This window comes from Myotis lucifugus, unplaced genomic scaffold, assembly GCF_000147115.1.
Source record: "Myotis lucifugus unplaced genomic scaffold, Myoluc2.0 scaffold_524, whole genome shotgun sequence".
Classification (NCBI taxonomy): Eukaryota; Metazoa; Chordata; class Mammalia; order Chiroptera; family Vespertilionidae; genus Myotis; species Myotis lucifugus.
Genome location: NW_005871572.1, coordinates 216,970 through 234,290, shown reverse-complemented (window position 1 = coordinate 234,290; position 17,321 = coordinate 216,970). Strand labels below are relative to the sequence as shown.

Sequence of the window (17,321 nt, the reverse complement as noted above, 5' to 3'; positions counted from 1 at the left end):
GGTGGGGGGGGGAGCGGAGAGGTGGCCAAAGAAGTAAATAAAGACATCGCTTTGAAATTGCTGTGAGGAGCCCTAGAACTAAAAAGTGAGACCAAATCTGCCGGGATTTTTTCAGAAAACTCAGGAATTTTATTTTTAAGAACCTCAGGTGACAGACGTGGTGTATGGAAGGATTCCCTGGGTCTTTACTCCAAAGAGAGCTGTGTGTTGCCCATCTCCGTGGTGGCGAAGGAATGAGCCTTCTACCTGACATACAAACACAACCTGACATCGGTCCTTCCTCTCCCCATTGGCTCTAAGTGTGACTGTAGTGAGTCAGGCCCCCTTTCTTGGTGTCTATAGGAAGTTGGCATCGACAATCTCCAAGGCCTTGTCCCCTGCAACAGGTGCTCTAAGAGATGATCCTAAGTCCCCTCAACATCCGGCAAGTCCCAAAGTTTGGCTCCCCTTCCTTCCATATCAGTCCCAGGCTGTTGTATTCAGGTGACACAGGCCTCCTGAGAACACACCCACCCCAACCCCATTTTAAAAACCTTCCTTGCAGACAAACACACTAAAGAAACAAAGCCTAGGCCGTTGCTGTGTGGGTCTCCACCTTGAGGAGCCCAGCAAGCATTCCGGAGCAGCAGTGCCCAGAGCGGGACCCTGTCCCGGGCCCTGCTCCCCTGCTGACACAGCAAGGGGCCAGAGTGACGGGGGTCACAGGCAGATCCACACGCCGCACGGACCTGCAGACTCTCTCACCCCAAGGGGCTGTTTTGGTTCAGCAGCTCCTGTGGCTCGAAGAAGTTAATCACTGATGGCAAGAGATTAATTTGTAACTGGACAGCAGACAAGATAGTGCAGGCTTCGGTGGGGTGGCGCTGAACTGTGGCACAGGGCACTGCTCAGAGGACGCCTGGGTCTGCAGCTGGGTGCAGAGGCCGAGGCCTCAGGTCCACCCGGTCCAAAGAGAGGGAAACTGTGCTGAGGCCTCTCCCGTCCTCTCCGCGGCATATTCGCTGGTCTTAGAAAACCTGTCCAGGCAACAGCTGGGCTCATGAGAAAAGTCCAGCTTAAAAAGTCCAGTTAAGAGGGAGGATCGCCTGCCAACCTAGCTGGAGCCCCTGGCCAGCAGTGCAGGAGGGGAAGGGAGGAGAGGGGAGGAGCAGGAACAGAGGCAATGGAAGGTGGAGAGGGATGGACAGGAGCTGGGGTCGGGGGTGAGCGGTCTTTCCTTCACCAGCTTGTGGACGGTTCCCACTCCAGCCAAGGCAGATCTCCGAGGATCCGCCCTCCCCTCCACATGCACCCGCTCTGTCATTCCCAACCTTGGACCCCATCCTCTGCCCCCTTCCCCCGCCTCCCATTCTGAGCTCAATAAAAATAAAGTGAAACAACGTGCAGGCCCCTCTGCGCCCTGATCTTTATGCTCTGGACATTGCTTTTAAGTGGAGTAAAACGACCCATTCCTGCCTCGTTGGTGAGCATGGCTGGGCACCCTGGCTGTGGCTGCTCCTACAATTTTGCCAGCGTGAGCACCTCTTCTTTCCATCCAGGACAGTTGGGAATTCTTAAATCAGGCCTATTTATCAAGGCCCCGTGTATGCGAGCAGGCAGCCCCCAGCAAGGAGGAACAGGTCTTCCCTCTGCTTGCAAATCCATCTCCCAAAGACTCGTGGCAAGAGCAGAGAGCAGAAAAGCAGAAGTGAAGGCCTGGTCGTGGGTGGGTCTTGGAGACCATGTGGGTGTCTGGAGCGGCAGGACTGCCCTGATGGCGCTGCGCTCAGAAGGCTATTCGTGAGGTCACAGTTTCATGAGAGAAAGAGAGAGAGGTAAATGGAAACCAAAATAGGAATGAGGCCTGCATTGCAAATGGGGGTGTAGAGGGACTCCTCTGTGGATTGCTGGAATGTGGGTTTCCTGCCCCGAAGAGTTCTGGAAGCCCAGTCGAATGGTGGATGACTTGTGCTTGATTTACTACCAGGGGCTCATTGTTGTCATTTTGGTTCAGTCCCACTGCCCTGTTCCATAACGTACCCCAGGTGTTGTCCTGTCTCTCGTTTTTTTGTTCATTTGGCCCAGAATGCCCTTCTTCCCTTTCTTCACGTCACACTACCATCGAGACCTGGCTGAGGCGTCATTTCCACCAGAAGGCCTCCCAGGAGACTTCAGGCTGGACCTCAGGCTCCCTCTGTTTAGTGTCTCAGGTTCCTATATCTATTGCAACAGTATGTGTGGGTTCGCAGTCCTGATGGGTGGTTTAGCATCACTCGGAAAACCTTGTAAACATACGAATCCCAAGTCTCCTCGGGTGAATTGGGAAGCTGTATTTTTACTAGTGTGTTTTGTCAGGCCCAGGAAGGGATGCAGAAGTGCAAGACCCATGCCCTTTCATTCACACCATTTCCATCCATTCATAGCTCCTGCTTTGTGGCCCAGACGCTGTGCTGGGGATATAAGAGCAAAACCCAATATAGTACCCCCTCAGACAGCCTACAGTCCCGCAGGGGAGGTGGACGGGAATCAAATGACCTACACACATATTCTTGCCAAGTGCAACATGACAGCTATCAAGGAAAAGCAGAGCTGCTTTGAGAACCCATAACAGGGAAGGGTAAGGCTGGGAGGTCAGGGAAGGCCAACCTGAGCCTTAATGGAGAATAGTGAAGGGCAGGGAGAGCAAGGAGCAGTCCCTTACTGGGTTCTTCTCAAACCGAGCAGCCTTGGAAGCCAGCTGGGAGCCACTGGGGGCATAAGCCCCTCCCGACACCCAGATGGTCTCCAAGAGCAGCTTCTCCTCACACCCCCCCGGACCCAGCCTTCACTTGTGCCTTTCTGCTATCTGCTCTTGCCACCAGCCTTTGGAAGATGATGTGTTTGTAAGCAAAGACCTACTTCTCCTGGCTGGGAGCTGCCTACTAGCATACACAGGGGCGTTGCTGAATTACTGAAAGGTACACCTCCCTTTGAACTGACATAATCTCTCACTGAGCATGCAGCTCAGCTAGTGGAGTGCAGGCTGGATTTAAGCCACTCCCTTCCAGCCCCTCCAGCATCCATAAACCAACACCCTTGTGCAGTGAACAACTTGGACAACCTTCCGTGGCGGCCCTGCTGCTGTCCCCAGCAGAAAATTCAGGCTTCTTGGCTCTTCCTCATAGCTGAGAGATTTCTTTATTCTATAAGGAGATCATTACATCTTCTATGGGCATAAATGTTTGGACATTTAGAGAGGAATTATATCTATTTTCTGGAGAATTGGGCGTTCCTCTTATCTAAATTAAAAAGAGGATTCTTTTCAATGTGATCCAAGAGAGTTCTTTCATATGGTAATTCACACACACTCTGGCTGATAAGCCTTAGACTTGGCATAAGGTTCAAAGCAGAGATTGTGTTCAGATGAGGCACAGGGATGCTTTTTGGGCTGATTTGCTTTTAGCTGCTGACAGTGGGATACTTTTGGCCTCCAAGTGACTGGGAGAGCCAAGTTGATACCTCACAGGTGCTTTCTTCTGTATCGGAATCGGTTGGAGGCCAACAATGTCCAGTATGAAGATGACTGTGTGTTGGGGGAAGCTGAGAAGGGAGCATGTAGGGCTGGAAGACAGTGTCTTGCCAAGGACACTGTGGCCCCTCCTCTTTCACATATGGGAAGCTGCCTTTCCTACTTAAGCGGGTTTAGAGGTCAGCGTCAACTACAAAAGATGACACTAGCAGTAGAGTGGGACTGGGAATGGAAGAAAGGCAAGATGGAAGCTCTCCCATCTCCAGTGGAAGATACTGGAGAATACACAAGTGAGCCACATGCCATATTACTGTTTCACAAACAAGTGCAACAGTTGGTTTGAGGTGGGTGAGAATTGAGTGTCAACGTGACATCCTACCTTGGGTACCATATCTTTCCATAGTTGACATTTGTGAAAACACTTTCAAATGTGATGATGAGCTAGTAGGTGCCTGGCACCTCATAGGTGGTCAGTACATGGTAGCATCTCTCATGTAGATCCTGCTAAGGAAAGGGGCAGAGAAAGGGAACTATAGATCTTCTCCTTTAATCCCCTCAACAGTGCTTTCAGGAGATGGGATTCTCCCCTTCGCACAGGTGAGGAAACAGAGAAGATACGTTTCCTGCCCGAAGTCATACAGCTGGATGGTAGTGAAACTTGGCTCTTCTGGTTCCTCGCCATTTCCACCATGCCACGCTAACTTCTCTTAGCTTCAGCTGACAGTTCCTTGCCTTGCCTCCAGACCCTCCCCTCCCTCCCTAGGAGACATGTATAGACATGACCCCCGAATTCAAGTGCATTTGAGCAGAAGTGTGGCACCTTGTGTATAAGGTCTGACTTTGGGTAACAAGTGTATGGCGGCTCAGGCATTTGAGAATGCTAGCAATGGGAGTACCTTCCCCAAAGATGCAAGGTCAGGGGACACTGTGAGACATACTCAGATTTGTTTTGTCATTTTCTTACTCTAATACCACCTTGTTTTCCGTAGGCCCAAGCTCCATCAGCACACCAGGACCTTGTTCTGATGCAAATTTAGGAAGTCCACACAGACCTATCCAGCTGAGGCTGCTTCTGCTCAGTTCCTAGGGAGTCTGGGAATCCCCTTTCCTTCTCTTGCCTCCCGGTTACTCTGCTGCTGATGAAGAGGCAGGGGCAGCTTTGAACAAAGACCCATCATCATTTATTTTGTGAAACTGTCCTAGAGATTAGGTGACTGTGAGTGTTTCATCAGTTGTCATTTCTATAGTAAACTTCAATAAGATCCAACTCTAAAAAATAAAATTCAACATTTCTATTTCCTGAGAAGGGTATATAGGCAAATATGGACAGACAAGTCCAAAAGGTGAGCTTTTCTAACTCTGAAGGGCACATGTAGCAGTTCTGACCAGGCTGGGAGCGAGGAGACCTACATGTTGGTCCCCATTCCCTCCTGCTGCCTGTGTGATCTTGGGCAAGTTGCTTGACCTCTCTGGGCCTGCATGTTTGCTTAGGACTCTTTCAGTGCAAATATGTTATGGTTGTAAACACGGAGAGATTTCTCTGTATAGTGTTGCATTTCACACATTCACCATGGCCAATGATACTTGATGAGTTTAAATATTTCTCTCGGTTGGAACAGGGACAGCTATTTAAAACAAAGACTTGAGTTCTCTCCAACTGTGGCCCTAAGTTTGTGGGTTTGGTAGGTCAAACCAACTGTAGAGTCCTATGCATTTTACACGGTAAAAACATCTCCCATTTGCTTACAATAAAATCCTGGAAGGGAAGTGGTGTTTCCAAACTCCACTGAGTTGCAGCCTCAGAACTAGAGAGCTGGACCACGTGGTCCAAACTCCTCAGTTTACAATGTGGAGGCCCAGAGTCAAAGAAGGAAGTAACCGAGGACGCCCAGAGAATTTGAGATGGAATGGCAGCTAGAACCTGGTTGCCATGGTCCCCAGTCTAATGCTTGTATTCTTTCTGTACGAATAGAAGCTGATTTGAAGGGCAAAGAATTATAAAAATTATACCATTATCTTAATAACAATATTAGTACATGTAAATACATCCCAAAAGACATTTATTCATATTTTCAGTTTAACACACATCGAAACCCTTCCTGTCTTTAAATACCGCTACAGACATTCGATTTGCATTTCCTGAAGCCACTCCAGTGAGCAACTCTGAAATAAATGAAAAAACAATGGTCAAGCCTGAATGCACACGGAGGTTTCCATGTGCTCAACTCAGCAGATTCAGGTATGACCCCTGCAGAGCCTGGACTCTGAACTGGCACTAACATTCTCTACGCTCAATGACCATTTCACACAATGAATTCATCTGTGTAATTGTGCTTAGCTGTCCTGAGATTAACTCCATGTTTGCATGAAGATCAAAATGCTTACTTTGAAAAGTTTGGTTTTCTTCCATTTCTGTCTTATCTGGGGAGGTATTCACACTTGGAATTTCCTGGGTTTTTCTTGTTTAAATCTCTTGTAGGGATTGAGAATGTGAGGGCAAGAGTAGGGGGTGGGGTGCCTTACCTGGTATTGTTCTCTTTTGGAAACAACAATAGGCAATCACTCATCACTATTTTGATGTCCTCTTGTCAAAGGCAACCAAGAACACTGGGATCTGAACGTGGGTAACCTGTGCATTCTTGCTGGCTCCCACCCCTAGATCCTATGCTGGTTAGAACATAATCTAGAATTTGCTTTATTTTAAAAATTTCTATTGGATTATAATTTACCTACAGTAAAGAGTACACATTTGAAGTGTACATCTTGATACATTTTTAATATGTGCATATACCTCTGCTTTTCTTATACCTTCACTTGGCAGGGAAGTTTCTGTTCTGGGTTTTTCCAAGGACTGCCGCGTCTAGGTAGGGTAGAGGTCGAAATCTGAAGTGCGGGAAGGGTGGTGGTGTGATTCATGTCAGGAGGACTTACTTTCCTCCTAGCCAGTTTGGCTCGGTGGATAGAATGTTGGCCCTCGGACTGAAGGGTCCTGCGTTTGATTCCAGTCACTGGCACGGATCAAGTTGCAGGCTTGATCCCCGGCCCTGGTCAGGGCTCATGTGGGAGGCAAACAATTGATGTCTCTCTCTCACCTCCATGTTTCTCTCTGTGTGTCTCTCTCCTCCCTTCCACTCTCTAAAAATCAATGGAAAAATATCCTTGGGTGAGGATTAACAACAACAACAATAACAACAAAAAAGAATTTACTTTCTACCCTTTCACTTCACCTGAACTCTAGGTACAAGTTCTGGGAGAAATTCTGGAAGGCATTCACACTTTCACTCACATGGGGATCTGCAGGAAAAAAGGAGACCTGTGAATGGGGTGGGGTGTTTGCACTTAATCATTATCACTGCTGACATCAATGAAAACCAAGTAATGCCTATCATGCATAGGCCCCTACAATAAGTGGCAAGGAGGCCAGATTCCCAGGAAGTGCTATGAGAAGTTAGGGGATGGACAGACGACCAAACTGAGAGGGGAAGCAGTGCGGCTTACATTTCAGCTGAATTCGGTGTACTCTTGCATTTTGTGGCTGAAGAGTCCAAATCGCCCAGGCTATTTCAAAACGATGTCAGGAGAGGAGTGGCTGCTTTCCAGGACCCCAGTGGGTGCCCAGGACACAAGGCAGCCTTGAGAACAAATACGTCCCTTCCTGAAATAGGAAGCCAACTATTTACTTATGCAAGTAATGCTATAAAAGGGCTTTACAAGTTGAGTTGCAGCTCCTGAGCTTTGGACTGACCCTGAGATTTGTCTCAAAAGGCTCCTTCCGGAGGAAGGAACGTCCTGAGGCCCTCAGGTCGAGCACTGGCTCAAACAGCAATGTAAATCAAGGAGAACCTCCTGCGTCTACAAGCTGACCCAGCCCAGGCAAACACTCTTAAGACAGCTTCGGTACAAAGATGACAATATTATCAATCAACCTGAACAGGCATCACGGCCTGGTTTCAACATTCATTTTGTAAAGTTTTAAAATAAAATTCACTTTTAAATCCTATGATTCCTCATCTTGATCACTTTCTTGCATACCCTCAACTCTCCCTCTTCACTTCATCATATTCCTTTGGCAAAACCACAACCGGGTTAGATCTAACTTTCCACTTACTTGGTGCCTGACCCTGTGTAGCTGCATAAGGTTCGAGAAAAACGCACAACCATGCCGGTGGCTCACACTTTAAATTCAAAACCTCAACACTAGCCTGTGGATTGAAAGGTCCTAGGTTCTATTCCGGTCAAGGGCACATGCCCGGGTTGCGGGCTCAATCCCCAGTAGGGGTCGTGCAGGAGGCAGCCGATCAATGATTCTCTCTCATCATTGATGTTTCTCTCTCTCTCTCTCCCTCTCTCTTCCTCTCTGAAATCACTAAAAAAAATATTTTAAATTCAAAGCCCCAGACCTCACGCAGTTCTTTAATGCTACCAGGCGGTCATACCATGCATCTCTTGTCAATATATATGGGCATATCCCACTCAATCAGTATTTGTTGAATGAATGGATTAAATAAATAAATTTTAATTACGGCTCCATTGATGCTTGCCCAAGTTTGAAAATGAATTTTATCTTTAAAACTTTTTTTGTTGAGATGAGCACTGGCTTTGGACCCAGAGACTCGTATCCAAGTCCCAGCACAGCTGCTTACTAGCGGGGCCATCCTGAGTGAGTCACACTTCCTCTCTGGGACGTCTTGTCTTCTATTAAATGAGGCGGCAGTGCCAGGTACACTGGCGGATGGAGAGTCTCTCCTGGACGTTGGTTGAATGAGTCATATGAGTCCCTCCTTCTCCTGAAGTTCACAGATCTGTGATTTGTGTGTGTGTGTGTGTGATTCTTTCTTGAGCCAAGCAAGCCCCCAGCTAGGTGTCAATTAGGAGAGAGAAAAATGAGGTTGGACTTGAACAGAAACACCTGCAGGAGGACCCCTTCAGTGATATGGGGACATGCTTAGGCTGTAATGTTAAGGAAATAAAATGGGCTTAAGAATAAAAAATACACGCCGAAACCGGTTTGGCTCAGTGGATAGAGCGTCGGCCTGCGGACTGAAGGGTCCCAGGTTCGATTCTGGTCAAGGGCATGTACCTGGGTTGCGGGCACATCCCCAGTAGGAGATGTGCAGGAGGCAGCTGGTCGATGTTTCTCTCTCATCGATGTTTCTAACTCTCTATCTCTCTCTCCCTTCCTCTCTGTAAAAAATCAATAAAATATATTTTAAAAAAAAAGAATAAAAAATACACATTATAATAATAGCTATGTTGGTGTGCTGAGGAAGAAAAATTTACCAATGTATTAGGAGTGGTTATTTCTTAGTAGAGAAGCAATGAGTGATTTTTCTTTCTATTCTGTATATTTTTCTATATTTTCTCCTCTTGTCCTATATGTCTTTCTGTATTTCCAAGTTTTATACAATCATGATCAGGAAAAGGTAAGCATTTGTTTTAAAAAGAAAAAAAAAGATTGGAAACCGAGTTACCAGTAGATGTAAATAGCGTTACAGGCACCATTGCGGTGCCCAGAGAAACCTCCCCCCTCTGAACAATGCCAGTTTGTGTTGGGGAATCCACCCACCAGTGCTTCCCAAACCCCAGGAACCATGTGTCCTGTGTTGTCACATCTGTGTAGAACATACGCTATTACTTAATATTTGTGTAGAAACTAACTCAGTTTTTTAAACTTAAGTACATATATTTTAAGATAACGTTTTAACTACTCTAAGTGGAAAAAGTAATACCACTTTTCATCAATGGAAAGTAACCACAAAAAATAAATGCAGTAAAGCAAATCAATATTACCCAATTCTAGACAGGTGACGCTCCTGAGTTAAACCCTATTTTCTCTCTGTTTAATAAAAAGTGGGGGCTGGGAGACTGTTGTCAGGGAGGAAGGGACAGATTACCAAAGTTGTGAGATTCACAAATTCCAGCACAGCAAGACTCCTTAAATGAATCAGAAAGATTGAAAGGTAATTGAAAATTATTTTCTGATTAGACATTTTTAAAAATGATTTGCCTATGTAGCCCCCAAACTGCCTACCATACCACACACTAGGGGCAAGTGCCATGCAGTATTCCTAGCGCCTGTGGGCCTCCCACAGGCTGTGGTCACTTGCCCAGCTGGTTTCAAACTCAAGGACAGGTGTTTCATCGCCAGCATCTTTCCTTCCCTTGTACAATTCCACAGTCTCACCTTTGTTTCCATGCAGTATTCCTAATGCCTTTGTCATTTATTGGCAAAGCATGTTCCAGGGCTTGTAAAACCATAAACTTGCTGATGCTGCGCCAGTTCTGATCCAAAACAGGCCAGGCATGTTCCAAATGGCAAAAACAAAAGAAAAAAAAAGAGGCCACCAGTGCTGGGAAGTGGTGGAAGCCAGGTAAAGGCTTAGTGGCCTTGAACTCACTCCTCATACAGATGAAGACACTGAGGCCTGAGAGGAGGGAGGGTGAGACTCTAGGTCCCCCAACCCCAGGTCAATGCCACCTCTCCCTTACACTCCACCTGAAGTTTGCTCAGAATCAAAGTCACCCTTTGGCTTTCAGTGTGAGAGCTTTGCCTACTTTGGAACCAGAAAGTAAAATCAGAGACCAATGAAGAAGAGAAGGGGTCCTCCTGCAGGTGTTTCTCTTCAAGTCCAACCTCATTTTCCTCTGGCCTGGCCTGAGGCTGAGAAACAGCATAGGGTCACCTGAGTCTGAATATTTGGTGTTCTCTGTCTCCATCTGCTGGCTATGCTCTATATTGCTATAATTTACCTACACAATTGGGGTATCCCAGATGTGCTACAAGAAGGTTTGTTTGCCAGAAGAATACAAGAGAACCAAAAAGGGATTAAATTTGTAAGTAATACAAATAACTACAAAATATATCAGTGTATTTAATAGGATAGTTTCAGAGGAATAAGCACATTAGGATAATGCAACTAGAATCTTTTCTAAGCTTGGTAATGAAAAGCAGCCAATGATGTCCATAAAATGGAATATTATTTAGTGATCAAAGAGTACATGCTTAAATGTTTAGAAAAAGCAAGTTTATAAAGAGAAAATTCAAATCAGTGGTTGCCTAGAGCTGGAGGTGGAAGCAGGGTGAAGTGTAAATGGGCAGAGGAACTTTTAGGGGTAATGGAAATATCTAAAACTGAAATATGGCAATGGTTGCCCTGCTGAACACTTTTACTAAAAAAATCTCTGAATTGTATCCTTGCAATGGATTAGTTTACATCAGTGATGGCGAACCTTTTGAGCTTGGCGTGTCAGCATTTTGAAAAACCCTAACTTAACTCTGGTGCCATGTCACATATAGAAATTTTTTGATATTTGCAACCATAGTAAAACAAAGATTTATATTTTTGATACTTATTTTATACTAGAGGCCTGGTGCACGAAATTCGTGCATGGGTATGGTCCCTAGGCCTGGCTGGAGATCAGGGCCTATCTGCGGGGCGACTGGCAGGGTGATCGGGGACCCCTGCTGGCACCTACCTTGGCTGGCATGGCACGGCCTGCTGTCCGGCCCACTCCCCCGCCACCACTGGTTGCCTCCCTCTGTGTGATGACCGGCAGGGTGATCGGGGCGGGGGAGGAGGGCCATTTTGGCTGGCATGGTGCCGCCTGCTTGCTGGCTCCACCCCCAACCGCCACCACCAGTTTGGGCCTATGGGCTAGGGCAGGGGTGGGCAAACTTTTTGACTCGAGGGTCACAATGGGTTCTTAAACTGGACCGGAGGGCCGGAACAAAGGCATGGATGGAGTGTTTGTGTGAACTAATATAAATTCAAAGTAAACATCATTACATAAAAGGGTACAGTCTTTTTTTTTTAAGTTTTATTCATTTCAAACGGGCTGGGCCGTAGTTTGCCCATGGCTGGGCTAGGGGCAGCTCCTGCGTTAAGTATCTGCCCCCTGGTGGTCAATGCATATCACAGTGACTGGTTGTTCTGCCGTTCATTTGATTTGCATATTAGGCTTTTATTATGTAGGATATTTAAATGCCATTTAACAAAGAAAAATCAACCAAAAAAATGACTTTGCGGGTCATAGGTTCGCCATCACTGGACTAGGGGACTATAACCTGGATTTGTCCCCAGTCCCTATAGTCCATGCTTGAGCCAGTGGGGCCATGGGGCTGCAAGGAAAAAAAAAATCCTAGTTTGAAGGCTGATAAAGTGTCAGTAGAATGAATGAATAAATGAATGAATGTCACACATGAACACATACAAAGAAATATAACCACAATTCTAAAATAGCAAATTTTATAAGTTTCAGAGAGAAAGACAAGACTGCTTATAAAGGAATCAGGTTAATTTCAGAATTCTCAGCAGCATTTCTAACCAGGAAGATAATGAAGAAATAGTCTAAGTGTTAAAGAAAACATTTAAACCTAGAATGCTACATCCAAGTAAACTATAATTAAATGTGAGGACAAAACAAAGATATCTTCAGGCATCCAAAGCTAAAAAGACCTTTTTTGAAAACACTCTTGGGGGAAACATTCCAGTGGAAAGCGGAGGGGACCAGAAAGAGGATACAAATACATAGGAAGTAAGGGTGGATTTATAACCTGACCAATTTGGCTATTATCAAAATAAACAACTTTTTAAAGTGCAAACATGAAGTCAAGAAATCAAGAACTAAAATTCCATATGACATATCTACTTGTCTACCAAGTGGGATGGGGTTGGAGAGTGCATGTCCAAAGAGAAATGAGGGCACATTAAGGTAATGTCCCTGTTCTGGAATAGGTGAGAATATTAACATGCTTTAAAAACCACAGGGGTAAATTCTAGAAGAATAAAAAGAGAAGTATGACTTTCAAAACAGCAGATGCGAATTTAATCTAGCTAATGGAAATGATAAAGAAAAACAAGAAAGCAATAAAAATATAGTCAATAAAAAACATTAAATTCAGTAACAGAAATAAATCTTAATTCAATAGTGAGAGTAGGCGTGGGCCCAGCGGGAATTGAGGTGAGAGGCGCACTGAACCTGAGGGGAGCCCGTTGAACCCGGGCAGACTGGAGGTGTGGACCTGAGGAGAGGAAGGCGGACCCACTTGAGCCTACGGTGTTCAGGATACGAAGCAGGTGGACATGAGGGAAATACAGGGACATAGCTAGTTACAAATGCACAGAGGTCCCTGGAGCCTTCTGGGCTCGAGAAAATGGGGACCACACACATCAGCTGCAGAGACCGTCCTGATTCCCCATCCTGCTCTGCTCCATCCCGGCTGAGGGAAGCGCCGCTGGTTCTGACCTGTGAAATGGGAAGGATGTGCTGGGCTGGCTTCTGGTGGGCAAGGGCTGGGCTGCAGGGATGACTCTTACCTTCTGCAGTAACAGGAATTGGCCAGCAGAGGGTGACAGTCTCTGCTGCCTCCCAAGGCAGGCAGCTGGGCTGGGTGGAAACCACACCTGGTTACCCTTCAGAAGAGGTAAGTGTGAGGCTGAAGAATGGCTTTGGGGCCAGGTGGGCATCTAGCTGCCCCGGGAGGCCTATTCCGCCTGCCACTCTGCAGATGGGTCCCCTCTGGTGGCTGCAGTGCATAGGCCGAGCCCTCCAGGAGCTGGACATCAGCACAGACTTGGTGCTCAAGGCCACCTGGTGTCTGCACCCCTCTGTATAAGGGGTCAACCCACCAGCCCCTCCCAGACTGGTTTGATCAAGCGGAAGTGAGCACATGAACAAGGGGGCTGGGCCACGTGATCAAGCAGAAATGGGCATGTGAACTCGGGGGCGGGGCTACAGGATCACATGAGAGTGGGGCATAGTACCCACCTGGTGTCTGCACCACTCTGTCTAAGGGGTCTATCCTCCTCTCAGACTGCCTTGAGGATCCTGGGCTGCAGGCAGGACTTGGGGAACTAGTGACAGGCTGGGACCTGGGCTCAGCAGGTCCTTGGAGCTGCAGGGGAGCACTGAATGGGGTATCCAGGGGATGAGAGATGCTGCCACAGAGGTGGGGTGGCATCAGGGTCTTGTACCAGGAGGCACCCAGCAGCCGCCCAGAGGCACAGGTGCAATGACAGGACCCCTGTCCACTGAGGGTGGGAGAGGGGGGTCGGGGAAGGGAGAAGTCCAGTAGAGCAAATGGCCACAGGGTGAGGGGCGCTCAGCCAGAGGTCACAGGTAAAGAAACACAGGTTGTGAGCAACCCAGGGTTCCATTTGTAGCTCTGCCCACCATGGAGGTGGCTCCCCAAAACAGAGACCAACAAGTTCTAAGGGGGTGGGCCACGTGAACAGGAGAGCATAGGCATGTGAACAAGGGGGCTTCTAACTAGACCAGTTCATAAAACCCAGACTCCTGCCATCTCCCTGAGTATTTTTGGCCTGTGTCCACTCCTGACACCAATTTCTGTACAAGTTAATGTTCTTGGATGCAAACAAAAAAGCCAATTCTGTCCAACTTGAGAGAGCAGGAATTCTGGAAAGACATTATTATACAGCTCACAGAAACAGTAGGAACGGCTGGTGAACCAGGCTTGGGAAAAATATCAAGGACCTAAATACAGCAGGTAGAAGAGGACATAGCCAAGTTCAGCCCGTGGCAAATCTGGTTAGGATGCTGTCACTGGCACCTCTGCTGTTGTGAATTGGTTTTGACAATTCATAAGTCTTAAGTGTCACTCCCTATCAATCCACATCATCAGAAAATAGCATCCTAATTCCAAACCCTACCTGCTAGGAAGCAGGGTGAGACTGTCTGGCCCTTGTCAATTTCCATAAGGAGAAAGAAGAGTTTTCTCCAAAATATAAAGGGGGTTGGAATGCAGGCGAGAAAAAAAAATGAGAAGCTGACAAAAGAGCACAAACAACTTTCTAGGGATTTCAGGACTATCTAAAGGGCAGAAACGTAAGTGGAAGTTGTAGGATGCCATTCTCAAGTATCTTTGGCATTCAGAATGGCAGACAATAGGTGAAATTGTTTGAGACCATGTTAGAGGTGTCTATGAACCCCCATAAATGACCAAGAGTGACTAAAGCATGCTGGGGTTTGGGATGTAGGTGACCAACCAGTAAAAGAAGATATTGATGCTAATATGCTCATTCCAATGTACAGACTGGTGAGGCCATGGGCCACTGGGGTTATAAGATGTGCTATGGAGAAGCAACAGCAGCGTGATGGACAGGGACAAGTTGATGGGAGCCTGCCAAACTCAGCAGGCTAAGTGGGGGGAATCAAGGTGGGAAAGTGAACAGAGAGCGCTGGGAGATGGAGCTTGTAGCGGTCAGCTCAGACCATAGTTTTTGTCAAGGCTTCTTTGGGAGACCTAGGTTTATCCTCTGCCTCAGGAAAACTCTGAATCAAAGACTCCACCCACAGAGCCTCTGTCCTAACTGTACCCTAACTCCTAGTCACTCCAGGGCAGGAGCTGGCACTTCCCAGTCTTTGCCACTCAAAGTCCCACATCCCAAGGGCTGGGGTTGCTCTCTTGGAGTTAGGCATCCAGTCCTGCTCCAATAGGCTTGCTAAGTGCTAGAAGGTCATTTTTATTCACAGAATGATTGAGAAAATATTATTATGCCCTTTGCCCTGTCTAGAGACATGGACATGGAAGGAGGAAAGGAACTAGCTGGAAGGATCTTGCCTCTGATCTTTCATGAGTACCTTGCATTCATGGGCTCAGTGCAAGATACACATATGGTCCTGCCCATCCACAGAGGTCCACTAGAATGCGTAAATGGGAAGAATGACAGAGCCTGAATCATGCCACAGATAAGGTTTATTTTGGACAAAAGCTCTTTAGAAGTGGTCACTCCACCACTTTAGATCTTCATCTTCTAGAGCTGCAAGTCCAGGGATAGAGAATAGCCAGGAATGGTTTGTAGAAGAGTCTTGTTAGCCAAGCATCAGATTCATGAGAAATCTTCTGAGGATGGTCTCCAGGCACGCTTAATAAACACCTTGTCCATCTTTCACTGGGCCACCCAAGCCACCCTTCTGAAATACAAATTTGATCATGACACTTCCTCTGTTCAGAAACCTCCAGCAGTCTACCAAACTGACAGGCATCTCTCTCTTCTTTGGACCCTGGCTTAGATGACCCTCTACTAAGATGCTGAGATGTTGTGCCCCTGAAATGCTGCAACTTCTACCACAGTCACTTTCCCATCTCCAATGGACCCACACTTCTCCCACCATCTGAACTTCCCTTCCTTCCTCCAGCAAACTTTATGCCTCCTTTAAGCACTTCCTTAAATGTTCTCTACTCTCCAACAACCTTCCCAACACGCACTGATCCAACCTCCCAGGCAAAGCCAATAACTTTCCCTTTGCGCCCACGACCTTAGTAGAAACTAGTACAAAGCCATGGTTACACTGTTGTAATTTTTTACATAGTTCTGTCTCCCTGTCTGGTTGTGTTTATCTTTTTATCTCAGCTTCAGCACAATGCCTGACAAACACAGAAGATACTCAATAATTGGTGTTCCCTTTCCTTTTCCCCATCTTCCCACAAACATTCATTTCCAGGAAAGTGAAGCCCCCTTGGTGGGGAAGGAGAAGGAGGGTGGGAAACCCTGGGATAATAATGACCTGAGAACCTAGGATCCTGGTTACTTGTCTCAACTGAGAGCCACCCAGGGGTAGGGATGGGGCTTCTCTTCGAGGAGAGGGTCTTGGATAACGCAGCCAGGTGTCCTTCTGCCATTCATTTCCAGACTCTTTCTCTTGGGTTATCCAGATTCCTGCAGGCAGTGGACACGTGAGCACTCATCTGCCTTAGCAAAGTCCACTAGGAAGTTATTGCACCCCTGGACAGCTCTTGATTGATTTATACTCACTGCAGGGACAGCAGTTTTGCAGACACGACCACATCCATGGACGCAGCATTTCATTCCCTTGGGACATGATGCATCTCCTGTGCATATATCATAACAAGGCCCAATGACGTCTGAAGACACCTTCGGGCAGACTCCAGGTCTTTGTTGCTCTGAAACATACAACGGTTTTTGTGCAATCTGGAACAGTCGCTATACAGGCGTGAGAACTGGTGTTTGAGGTCGGATGGCCTCGCCACTAGCAGGACTCCCACCTCTTCCATTCCTTCCTTCATGTTCCTGGATCCAACCCTCAGCCTCAGCAGCTCCACTTTTACTCTAGAGCCCCCATTTTCACAGTCAGGCCCTTAGGAGAATGTTCTCCCTGCTCCAAAGGCTGCACAGTCCCATCAGACAAGAAACCTGCGCTCTCATAACCCTCTCCTTTCCACCTTATAAGATATTAGAAAAATCTCTGATCACAGACAGCCATCTCCCCACCTCACACATATCCCATGTTGATCACGGAGTTACTCCTGTTGGAGTCCCGCATCCAAGGCATATCTAGAGAAAACCCCAACTTCTATTCAGACCCAATCTGATCAGATAAGAAGAATGGGAATGCAGGGTGATCACTCCTGAGAGTCAAAGAATGTGGATCTGATCAGTCCAAAATCTCCATTCTGCAGTGAACACACTGCCTGCTTCTGTGCCAAACCATCCTCAGGTCTGAAGCTGGGCTCTGAGCCTTCTCTGCTGTCAGGAAGGACCCCCCTCAGCACCCTCACCTTGGACAGGAGGTGTCAGAGGGTCACCACAGGCCATCTCCATCCCCACGGTGATGAAAGCCACTAGAGCAAAGACTGTGCATGTCTTCATTTTGGCTTTTGATGTGAATGCACACACAGAGCCCAGCCACAATTTATACCCTCAGTGTTACCAGAAAGGAGTGTGGGGCGGGGCAGTAGAGCAGGAAGAGGATGACATGATCTAGTTCCTCTGTTCTAGTTAATAACTGGTTTCTCTCTAATTAGGGTATGTTTTCTCGGATATGCAAATCACAAAGAGGAAAGTTCAGGAAC

The 17,321-nt window shown here is 47.0% G+C and overlaps 2 long non-coding RNA genes across 2 annotated transcripts; both read right to left on the bottom strand.

Annotated features, from left to right (window-relative positions):
• Window positions 1–5,583: 5,583 nt before the first annotated feature.
• On the bottom strand, window positions 5,584–7,139 carry LOC111823509. Its single transcript, XR_002826538.1, has 3 exons — window positions 6,986–7,139; window positions 6,296–6,781; window positions 5,584–5,650 (listed from the first exon to the last, which is right to left on the bottom strand). It is a non-coding gene; the product is annotated as an uncharacterized LOC111823509 (long non-coding RNA).
• A 5,746-nt stretch (window positions 7,140–12,885) lies between these two features.
• On the bottom strand, window positions 12,886–17,186 carry LOC106694588. The gene is made up of 4 exons (XR_002826537.1): window positions 17,028–17,186; window positions 16,264–16,412; window positions 13,256–15,421; window positions 12,886–12,900 (listed from the first exon to the last, which is right to left on the bottom strand). It is a non-coding gene; the product is annotated as an uncharacterized LOC106694588 (long non-coding RNA).
• Window positions 17,187–17,321: the final 135 nt, after the last annotated feature.